The sequence below is a fragment of the Sebastes fasciatus genome, chromosome 5 (assembly GCF_043250625.1).
Source record: "Sebastes fasciatus isolate fSebFas1 chromosome 5, fSebFas1.pri, whole genome shotgun sequence".
Classification (NCBI taxonomy): domain Eukaryota; kingdom Metazoa; phylum Chordata; class Actinopteri; order Perciformes; family Sebastidae; genus Sebastes; species Sebastes fasciatus.
Window position 1 is genome coordinate 30,119,810 of NC_133799.1, and position 11,858 is coordinate 30,131,667.

Below are 11,858 nucleotides of genomic sequence, written 5' to 3' on the forward strand. Positions count from 1 at the left end.
AGGAATCGCTGGACTGCAGTGGCAGCAGGCTACCAGTGGCACACCGATGGTCTCACAGAGGTTAGGGGGGAAATGGCTGGCCTATATACCGATGAGGGAATGAGGAACAGGTGTGCCTCAATCAAGGAATGACCTCAGGAGCTGGGTCATGGTGACTGACAAAACTCAGGAGGGCATCTGTTGGAGAGATGGTGTATGACAGGGATTAGAGGGAGGAAGACAGGAAGGGCAGGTGTCACCAAGTGGGAAGAAAATGACAGGAAAATGGCAAATGGCAAGTGGAAAAAGGGGCACAGCAGCTTATTGGATATACAATCTAAACTTAACACTAATACAATCAATGCATTCATTTAAAAAGAAGCCATATGGCACCAGCTTCTAGGTTCATTTATCTTGGCCAGTGCCCTTCTAGTTTTGTATTTCCAACACGTTCTCATCCCAACTCATCACATACCGCCGCTTTGTCACACCCCTTGGTGTCACTTTATTTTCAGCATCAAATCCACTATAGCCTAGTTAGGTTTAGGAAAGAAATACATGGTAAGAAACAGAAAGACATGAACGAACAGTTGATTGTAACGTGACGCAAGGGACACGAACAGCGGTCTCCTGGATGAAAGCCTTGTGTTTTTGCAACAACCTGACACATCTCCTGCATCGAGAAAACATAAACAGGAAAAATCATTCCTTTAAGTGCATTTTTTATCCTTATATAATAATAATAATAATAATAATAATAATAATAATAATAATAATAATAATAATAATACTCAGCTCATCCTTATGTCAGTCACTCACCATCAGTCACATATGACAACCAATCCTGAAGAGAATGTGACATGTTGTGTAGCCTAGCTAAGAAAAAACATATCTTAACCACAGCTCTCCCTCCATACTTTTTAATAGTAATAATTATTGTATTGCAAAGCCAGAAGAGAAACACAGATTTTACATTTTGACATGAAAAACACTGAAAGTCCTCTCACCTCAATGTCAAGTGTCTTACTTTTGAAATGACCCTGTAGGTGACCTCTGACCCCAACTCTGAAAATGTCAGTACCAACATATTATAACAGCGCCCTCTAGGGAGTGAGATCTAATGCATGTGGCAACCAACTCATGTGACAACCAACCCCATTCTCACTGCCATGAGCTAAATTTCTAAAATAAACCGAAGGCCTCTTTAGTGGGTCACAGTTGTGTTTTGATGAACCATATGTGTTTTTTTGCTCAGCCTTTCAACCCCACCTCATTTTCTCCCACTCCCATCATTCCTGCTGTCTCTGTAGATTTAACATGTGTGTGCAGGGCAGGCTGCCTGTCTGGCTTAGCATAATAAGATCCTCCGCTGCACAATAGTCCAACAACACGCATAATGAGAGGAGAGGGGAAAATAAAGATGAAGAAGAGTCGTTCCTCAGGGGAAGTGAGGCGTCAGCGAGATTTCATGAGGCCCATTCAGACTGATGATGAGTCAAAAGAAAAACAGAATTCCTCAGATTTAAAAAAAAAAGCTAAAAAAGTGCAGAGCTGAGGAGCTGCTCGTCCAACTCAAAACACTTGGATGATGTCTAATGATAAGTCACTGGATATAATGTATTATCATGGCATTGTTTCAATTCAGATTTTGCTCCGCCAAGTTGGTCTCTGTCATGGAAACTTGTAATTACAGCGGATCAGAACAGAAACATCGTGGAAACTGCAGCGTCAGAGCTTTTTATGGCTGCTTGGCTGAACTTGAGGCTCGGTTTCGTTTATCATGCTCTATGTGTCCTGGAATCATCTGTGCTTTCATGTGCTCGTGCAGCAGAGCGTGAACGGAGTCTGGATCACATGAAGGACCCGTTCTAGGAGTCCAGATAGTCGGTTCAGGAACTACAGGGTGTAACTGAACTGATGTCCTTGTCATTTTTCTGGGAATTTGGGGATTTTCGCAACCTGGGAGGAGTTTATTATTTAAAACTTACACATGATGGGGTTGTTATTGACTTATTCAAATATTGTAAGACTTAAAGGGACTTTATGTAACAGGTTGTAACCTAACCTAAAAAAAGAGACCTTCCTTTTCCTCTATCAGCCCTGTAGACTGCTTTTAATGTGAAGAATCCGGGCCCTTTTTTCCAGGAAAATGCAGCGGATGTGACGTCATGCGCGCTCACCAGTGCCTTTAATTTCAGCTCCATCTATAGAGCTAACAGTGTGCAATGATAGCTAAAGTTCTGTTAGAAATGGAGTCCGCTAATGCCAACAAATGGCCAGCCCCCACCACAACTCAGACTCCAACACAAACTCCACGGAAGCACAAAACAAACAAAGTTATATCTAGTGAAGCCCATCTTGCAAAACAGGAATGTGACCGACGTCGGCCGAAAACTAGTGTTGTGGGAGTGGCGTAGGTCATTTTGATGAAAAGCAGAGCCAGTGCAAAGAGTGTGTGTGCACGTGGGTGGGCAAGTGAGTGTTGAAGCAAGAGAGAGAGAGAGCGGCAGCGAGTGTGTGAGAAAACAAGCGAGCAGCGGAGCAGTAGACAGAGTCAGTTTAGCTTTGAGAATATAAAGTGAATGTTCAGTGGAAGTTGCAGTGTGTGCAGAAATAAATGCTGCAGCTCCTCAAGACCAACAGAGGTTTCCCGTGTCCTGTTTCCCGGCGGCTGAGTGAATTGACGGGGGTTAACTCCGGAGTGAGTAACGTTATCGACTCCGGCCCAGGAGACCAAAACTACGGTGTCTCCCCTGTTCCTTCTGACCACAGTCGGGAGGCTGAAGCAGGAAAAGTTAACACTAGTATCAACATCGGCCAGGCCTTCGTTTGGTAAGCTAACATTACTGCTTAGCATGTGGAATATAGTGATATTGTGCTTTTAGCTGGTTAATGTTGCTAACGTTAATCAACATAATGCCTGCCAATCACGTTCGATCTCGTGTGTGTCAGTAGTGCGCGCGCGGGCGACAGGACGCTGACTGTTGTTAACGGCCACAGGTGTTACTGTTAACAAGCAATTTCTGATTCTTACAGAGAGTCCCTTTAATGCATTTACATTTGACCACTTTTAGTAAGAAACATGAATAAAGTTCCGAAGTTCAAGTTCAATCAAGTTTGATTAAATCAGAACAAACTTGTAATTTGGTTACAATCTCCCTCCATATACAATCACTTGTGTCATCCTGTGACTTGAATTTCCTACGTAGGTCACATGATAACAACTAAACCATCTCCTGGACAACTTAGCAACATCATCTCAGGAAGGCCATAAGATGTGGTTGAAAGCTTCAGAAACAAAAAGTAAGACCTTGTGTTGAGATTTTTTATTTTTTTGTCATTCAAATTTGATTTAAATATTTGTTTATTTAAGAAAAACTGAAAGACTGGAACAATTTCATATTTTTGAATGTTACTGTAAGACCGTTGCATTAAATCCAAAATGCTTTCACACGTTACTTCTCAGAGAGTTTGGTGTTCGTTCGACTTCCTCCCTATGGATGTGTCTGCATAATAACATCACCTGTAAGATGGAAACTTGATGTTGTTCTTCTTTGGAAGACCGTCTCAAGAGAACAATAGTCTAGTTTATTAAGAGGCCAACAGGTCAGACAATAGAGCAGAGTGATGGAGTACAAGAAATGGCCTGTTGCACTTACAGTATGCTGTGAATTTAGAATTCTGTGAGATTATTAAAGATTGAATTGAATATTGAAGTTGTTCTCCCCTGTACCTTTGAATGGCAGCCTGGTTTGTATTTTAGATAAAAAGTGGCAGCCTTAAGGCCTGAGGGGCGTAACGAATAAATGACACAAAATACTCGCCTTCAAATATGTCTAGACTCTCGGGTTTATTGTAAAATGTAAGAACGAAAGAAGAGGGTCTGGTCTGCGCTGCCCTTGTCAAGGTTAAAAGGAGTAATAAAGTTTGCCGTCCTGGTCCGGACTACGGAGCCTCTGTGTTGTTGTTTCCTAAATATAAGAGCAACTCAACCCGTTCTGCATGTGATTGGTTGATGCCTTTATTTGCGGTGCAAAAGCTCAGAAAAAAACAACCTTGTTCTGAAAAAATGAGGTTTTCGCTGCATAATATTCACATTGTGTGTGAAAGTATTCATGACAAAACAACTGTTCGGAAAAATATATTGGCATGCGAATTAATCGCACGAAAAAAAAAACCACTCCAGGTATAGGTGTATGTTAATCACACTCTCCATTAATTCCACAACATGAGTCTCTAACATTGACCATGCCCACACACATACATGTGCTCAGTAAATATATTTCAACTTAGATCTCAATCAGCCCTAAATCCAGCCGAGGCTCACAGCTCAGAATTTATGAGTACAGATACAGAAGTTGTGTCTGTAAAAAAGCTCTCCAATATCTAATTAAAGTTGTTACCATTACTGGAACTAGAAAAACAAAGAAACAGAGCGGCGTCGCAGCAGCCAGCTGTCTCAGAAACCTATTTCTCCGCGGTGACTCACTCTCGCTAATCAGGTATTAGTTTAAACGCCATTGTGAAATGAGGACAATGCAAACATTTCCTCTCGGCGTGGAGCCCATCAGGCGCCTGCCACTTACACTAAATGGATAATTGACAAAAAAATAAACTGTGGGGTCCACTTGCTGCAGGCCAACTAGATCTGCAAGTTAGTGTGTGTGTGTGTGTGTGAGGGAGAGAGCTCGGCCTTTGGTTTGCTCAGTGTGTGTGTGTGTGTGTGTGTATGAATGAAAATGAGTTGGAGGGGCGAGCGCGTGCACAGCCACCAGTGGAGGAAAATTGAAGGCAGATTTTCCAACGGCAGGCGTTGGCTCCAAATTGCTCCTTTTGGACGGGGAATTTGCTCTGGCACGAGATGTGACAATGATATTCATTTCAGAGCTCACCCCCATTTATACTGAGCTGAACACACACTCACACACACACTTACACACACACACACACACACACACACAGGCCCCAGCTGAACCAAAACTATTACAGAAAACTCAAACTGCCTTCAAAGGAGAAAGAGAAACATTCCTCATAGCCTCAAGTTTAGGCGCTGATCAAAAGGCACATAAACTGTATCCCTCTCTTATACTCTCTCACACACACACACACGCACACACACACACATTTCTGTATCCCGTGTTCAGCCGTCCACATGCATGCCCAGACCTGCAACATGTGCCCACAGTCGGCTGATTTGATCCAAGCACAGTGTCGTGTTTCTCCAAATAATCATCTCCAACTGGCCAGCATGGAGCCCATTAGAGAAAAACCTCCACTACAGATGGAGTTTGTAGTTTCCTCCTCTCGGCCTCAGACAGTCTGCAGCACAGAGGAACATGGGGGAAAATAAAGAGATAGAGACACAGGAATCATTTCATTACAGAAAAGAACTCCAGTTTCTCTCTCAGACTCTAAATGAATATGCAATATTTGTATTATAATTATAGGGCTGGTTGGCAAAGGCTGGTAAAGTTAACAAGATAATAACGTGTTAATGCAAATTTGTTTTAACGGCAGTAATTTATTTAACACATTAACACAACTTGTGATTTTTAGGTTGTAGCGGGCTCAGTTTTAAACTTAAGGAATCCATTGGTACCAACCATGTCATAGCTTGTCGCGAAGGAAGTTAAATAACGCTGCAAACTTGCGCTAAATGTTGGAGAGGAAAAACTGGCATGGCCATTTTCAAAGGGGTCCCTTGACCTCTGACCTCAAGATATGTGAATGAAAATGGGTTCTATGGGTACCCACGAGTCTCCCCTTTACAGACATGCCCACTTTATGATAATCACATGCAGTTTGGGGCAAGTTATCACACTGACACACTGACAGCTGTTGTTGCCTGTTGGGCATCAGTTTTCCATGTTATGATTTGAGCATATTTTTTATGCTAAATGCAGTACCTGTGAGGGTTTCTGGACAATATCTGTCATTGTTTTGTGTTGGTCATTGATTTCCAATAATAAATATACACAAACATTTGCATAAAGCAAGCATATTTGCCCACTCCCATGTTGATAAGAGTATTAAGTACTTGACAAATCTCCCTTTAAGGTACATTTTGAACAGATAAAAAATGTGCGATTAATTTGCAATTAATCGTGATTAACTGTTGACAATCATGCAATTAATCGCAATTAAATATTTGATTTAATTTTTAATTTCTATTGACAGCCCTAATTATAATCCTTCAAATTTTTATTATTTTTTTTGTTAGTGTGTGTCTGTTCTTCCTTGACAGAAACTTCTGATTTTAAACAATTTAACTCAGATCACTACTTGATAACTAATAATAATCAAACCTGAATACTTTTTTTGTGCTGACTGTAATGTGTGTGTAGCACCAAGAATTGGAAATTGTCCTTAAATTCTTGTTCAGATTTGTAGTTCACTTTTTGTTTAATCAGATATGTACTGATTAAAATCATAATTTTACAATTTTATACTGTAAGTTTGAGAAGTTTGGCTTTTTCTCTGGAATAGATAAGGAGTTTTGTAGGAAAACATGTTTATATTCCTCAAAGTAAGGTAGGGTAAGGTAAAAGTAATGTTTTGATATTTGCACAGAAACTCAGTGATCAAATAAGCACTAATATTGAACATATCTTTACAAAAAAATGCCTTCTTATTTCAAGAAAATAAGGCGTTTAGGAAGCATTTATTGACAGAAATTACTTGACAAGATTAGTTTGTCATTATATAGATTAGTTGAGGAATACTTGATCAGTTTTCTGACACCTTCCTCTTCCTGGTGGTCAGCAGCTTCTCCTGACCTGCAGCTGTGTGGACCATCAGTGTCCAGCAGAGGGAGTAAGACATCTGATAATCTGTAGAAAGGTTACACATGGACACTACTGCCATCAGCTTTACTGTCCTGGATGAGTGAATGTCACATTTGTCACTGAGCAACAAAAATCTGATATAGGTTATATTTTCTAACAAAACTTAAACCTGCAGTAGGCAGAATTGTTTTGGCTTCATTGGGCAGAAATTCCACAATAACCTTTCAGCATATTGTAATTCAAGTGTTCTGAGAGAAAACTAGACGTCTGCACCTCCTCATGGTTCTGTTTACAGGCTTTACAAATTTAGCCTTTGACTGGAGACTTTGACCAATCACAGGTCATTTCAGAGAGAGAGCGTTCCTATTGACTCCTATTCAACGAAGGCAGCTGTACATCACTTGCGAATTCCGATCAAACGGTCAAACTAGGCAGCACTGATCAAATATGAATCAATATTCTGTTACTGTAATGCCTATTTTTCAAATGTTTTCAGAAACATCTTGTAGTGTACGGTTTAGCTGTAAAATGAGAAAATTTGTGACCCATCCGCCATGTTGAGATCAGTTAAGGAAATACCAAGCAGCGCCCACCAGCCGGAGCAAGCTTTCTCATTTTACAGCTAAACAGTACACTACAAGATGTTTATGAAAACATTTGAGGCGAGAAATAGTCATTACAGTAACAGAATATTGACTCATATTTGATCAGCGCTGCCTAGTTTGACCGTTTGATCGGAGTTTGCGAGTGATTGACAGCTGCTCAGAGACGGCAAGGCTCCAGCTCGGCTCTGATTGGTTGTTTTCCTCCGGTCTGTGAAATCTTGCAGATGTCATTAGGAGCACCGGAGGACACAAAGGCACATGATTTTTTTCAGATTACCTGTCTCATGCATTACTGTCACGATATAGTGACCGTTTTATAAAAATGTTCTGCTGCTTTAACTTATTTTTAGCTTGGCAGTTGGAGTTGGAGCCGGTGGAGTGGATGGATTTGCAGCTCTGACCCTCACTTCATGTCTTCAAAGTGAGCAGAGGTTTGGACAGTGTATCACACACTCAACACCAACTGACAGGTACATACGATCGTGGGCACTCAGCAGGCTCTGCTTCTAATCTGATAACGCTGTCTTTTGAAGCACTTTACTGTGTTGTGTCGATCGTGAAAGAGATGTTTTTAAAGGAACAAAACCTAAACGCAATGTAAGGCCTATAGGAGGAATAATGCAATATTCCCTATGGTCAGTAAATATCTGTGCCTCTGAGACGTCTTACATATTTCCCAGGTCATACATACAGTCTATGGGTCATACACGTGTTCGGCTGCAAGAGGCCGGACTTCCTGTAAAGGGATCGAGAAAAGTCCTCCAAATACTTAAAATAGTTCATGTGCCATGAGGGAATATGAACTCTGGCGATGATTATATATAGAGTGACGATTTCTCGGAGCTCACGTCATGTCACTCACCATAATTGTTGTTTTGGTTGTTGCCCTGCTGGACCTCAGCAGGGCCGAGAGAATTAAAATGCTAATTCATCCAGGACCAGAACGCTCACAACAGCCATTTAAGTTGAGCCAGAAGCTTTTATCACACCATAATTAGGTTACTTCCAGGACAGGACTAAAACTATCTTTGTCACTGTGTTACACGCCGCATGGGAAAATACAGCATGTGACATTTAAAGGTTTGTACTGTCCTGTACTTTTGATTCTGAAACGTTCTGTCATGTGGAGTGAAATGCAGAAACGGCTCAAAAGCTTTCATCTGATCACAAGTTTCACCATCATTTCTCTCAGTTATGATACAATTGTACTCACCAAAGTAATAGCTAAGATCTGGGAACATGGCAACATCGCTAAAAAGAGGTCTGGCAGGTCAAGAAACACAGAAACAAACGATGAAATTATGACCCAAACTGTCTGTTTGAGACACTTCCTGCTTCACCTTTAACCTACCGTATTAACTGTAGTTGTGTGCACACAGTTCTCCTGTGCAATGAGGGATTATTAGCAACATTTCAGATGCACTCACTTCCCAATTTACCTCCACATGAAGTGAACAGTTGGCTTATTTACAACCTGTCTGATCATCTGACTGCTTTATTCTTGACCTGTCGGATTTCTTTTTTCAGTGATTTCATCGGATTCTAAGATCTCAGAAATGAACTTGGTCTGCCGTGTTACCATAACTGATACAAATGATGCCCAAAACTACGAAAATAAGACCCATGTTGTAATAAACCAGAATCATCCTTTCCTACCAAGCAGTCTCAGTTGGCTGAACTTGTTGCATCCCTAATAGAGACATGAGACAATGACATAACATTCAGTACCAAGATTTTTTAAAAGTTAATTATTACAATATCTGCATATGGCAACCTTGTGATGGTTAAATTAAAAACATCATAACAACATAAAAAAAAAATGTTTGAGTCAGCCAAAGCACGCAAACTCCACTCTCCTCGCATAAAAGTCTGCTCACTGCATGTCCATCCACAACCCGTAAGGGTTCAGTAGAGAAACCAACTAGTTTGTGCGAAATATCGTCCAACCACGTCTAAAGTCAAAGTGTTTCCACCTGGTCTGAATGTTCTCACTGGAGGGCGGAGTCAAAAAGACTGCCATCATTGATCTCTCTCCGAGAGACTCTGGGACTTTGTAGATTCAATGGCATGAATCGCACAAATGGGGAAAATGGAGCACACAACGCTGGTGTTGCTTCCCACATATAGTGACAGAAATAGCTGTGTGAAGAATGAAAATAAGAGAGAGAGAGAGAGAGAGAAGTTCAACCCTACTCTCACCTCCACACACCTGGACAATGATAATCTGAAGTGGGTGTGACTGTTTGACTGTCTGTTTAGGAAAGTAACATAAATTGTTGTACAGAGTCCACTAAGTTCTAAAGTCCGATGGGGTTTTTTCAGACGCAGTTAGACAATCAGACAATCACTTTGTTTAAAGCAATGACAGCAGCCGCTAGTGACCGTGGTAATTATGACAGGAGCAGAAGTGGAAGTCAAACGCTGTAGTATAGACGGCATGATCAAGGCCCCGAAAATTTGAAACATAGTTATTTTAAGCCGAAACACAACGTTTTTCCCTAAACCTAAAAAGTGTTTTTGTTGCCTAAACCTAAAGAAGCCTTTTTGTTTGTGTTCAAAACAAAATGTTTCATTCAGTTTTACAACGTGTTGCTTTTAAGTTTTGTTTTCACTTTCGCAACATAGTAGGCGTAGTAGGCCCCTACTGACCCACATCTATGGTGCTTATGGCAACCGATAACGCCTATTTAATGGCCTGATAACAGTGAGGGATTCTGGGCTGTTTTCTCGCCCTTACTATGAAAATAAGGCGGTATTATAAGGAGTATTATAAGGAGTATTTAATAAGGAGTATTTAATGAGTTTTGAGGCCATTATGAAATGTACACTTTTAAAAATAGTCCATGCTAATCAGAAAAAGTAACCATTTTTAATGGGAAAAAGCAGCCAGATTTTTTCACTTACTGAGGAAAAGAAACAATCGCTCGTTGGCGATGGGAGTACAGTACATATGGTCATCAGCATTAGCCTTGAGATGGCAGCTTGAAGCTAATTATGTTTCCTTTACAATCCAACTGAGGGTGTACTCGAGCCTGCATCTGTGTTTATGAAAAGTGCGTAATAATAGTGACTTAATCACACAAACAGTGCAACCTCTCAGTCAACTTGACTTTGCGTGGAAACTCCACATCTCGGGGAAATTCTTTTGGTTGTTCACCCAAACCACACACTGTTAACAGCTGTGCAGTATTTCACTCAGGCTGCTCCGAGATTTTCTCTCTTTCTTTTCTTTTTTTTTTTTTTTCTTGTGCCGAGCTCTTTTCCAAAACCACTCATTAATAAAGTATTTGTGATCATGTGGCACTGACAGCAGGACAAAGATCACTGCGAGGGAGAAAGCCAACGTTAAGAAGAAAAGAAACAAAGAGGAGAAAAGAGGAGAGAAAAAAAAGGTGGATGTTTTAAGGGGAGAAGGGTTAAGAAACGCTCTCTCTTTCCCGCTCTCTTGCACATACACACTCTGCACGCAGACTCCCCGCCCCTCCCTCGCTCTTACTGTCTCCTCTGTAATGAGCTCCAGATGTGTTGCTGAGGATGGGGGTGGGTGGGTGAGGGCGAGGGAGGGGGGAGGAGGAGGAGGAGGAGGAGAAGGAGCGGCGGTGGGGGAGCTGCCTTGTATGTCATGTGCTCAGGCGAGGAGAGACGCTGTCCGAGGGGACGCTGTCAGCCCTGATGGAGTGGCTGGCCGGGGCCTGGGGGCGAATAGGGGGGGGAGGAGGGAGAGAAAGAGGAGGAGGAGGAGGGCGAATGGTTGGGGGGTGGGGGGGTCAAAAAGATCTCCACATCTGGAATCACTTCAGGTCAGCCCAGGCCCTGGCCGTGAAAGGTGAGACCGGGCGCCTGGCAGGGGAGAGGGGGACAGGGGTCTGACACTGGACATACCACAGTCAGGGATCAGTGATCAGGAAAACAACCAACAGCAGAAAATAAAAAACGGCTGGAAAGAAAACAGAAATATCCCGTTTTTTAATGTGGCATACGAGTCAGGAAAAACCCATCACCTCTTTATTACGACTAACCCTCACTCAGCTCAACACACAACAAGTGGAGGAAGTCCCTTAAATCCTTTACTCAATTAAAAATGCTCCAATAGGTAGAAAGTCCTACACTCAAAATAAATTTGTAGCAGTATAAAACCTCCCACATTTGGAGATAATGGAATGATGTCACTCCCCAAATTTTCACGATTTCATGGGGAATTTCCTGCTTTCAGATCAGATGAAGGATTACACGCCAAAGACCTCATTCCCTTCTAAAACTCTTAACAAAAAGTCAAAAAACTTACTTGCATCAAGCAACAACAAGGCCGTTTCTGGGAGTTTACAAAAGATTGTTACTCTGCAAAGTAAAAAATTACAATAAAAAGTCTTCAAAAAGTAAATACTGCTGCATCTGTGAGTTGTGCTGAAGTAAGAGTACTAGAAAAATAAAACGAAAGAGGAGGCTGAAACACTGAATAACTGGTGATGGATGCCAAAGAACAGCATTT